Source organism: Penaeus monodon, chromosome 15 (genome assembly GCF_015228065.2).
Source record: "Penaeus monodon isolate SGIC_2016 chromosome 15, NSTDA_Pmon_1, whole genome shotgun sequence".
NCBI classification, from domain to species: domain Eukaryota; kingdom Metazoa; phylum Arthropoda; class Malacostraca; order Decapoda; family Penaeidae; genus Penaeus; species Penaeus monodon.
This window is the reverse complement of record NC_051400.1, coordinates 47,885,184-47,885,416: the sequence shown is the minus strand read 5'-3', so window position 1 is coordinate 47,885,416 and position 233 is coordinate 47,885,184. Positions and strand designations below refer to the sequence as shown.

Below are 233 nucleotides of genomic sequence, written 5' to 3'. Positions count from 1 at the left end.
AAGAACATGGTAATGAGCCTCGGCACTTTTGAATCTCAGCTTTCGATACAGTGGCTCAGGGAGATTGATCCCCAATCGTCGGAGTTTAGGTTACCTCGCTAATCTCACAATTAGGGCAAAGGGGTCCAATCTGTGGGTAAAGACACACGGATAGATAGGTAAGCAAGACCATTCTGTAAGTGAAGACGTGTATATATAAATAGTTAGGCTAAACAAAACCACTCTGTAGGCAA

At 43.3% G+C, this 233-nt stretch overlaps 1 protein-coding gene across 1 annotated transcript in view; it reads left to right on the top strand.

Annotated features, from left to right (window-relative positions):
• LOC119582078 (potassium voltage-gated channel protein Shaker-like) overlaps positions 1-233 on the top strand; it is a gene marked incomplete at its 5' end in the record, with an annotated part of 55,543 nt that overhangs the window by 42,792 nt on the left and 12,518 nt on the right.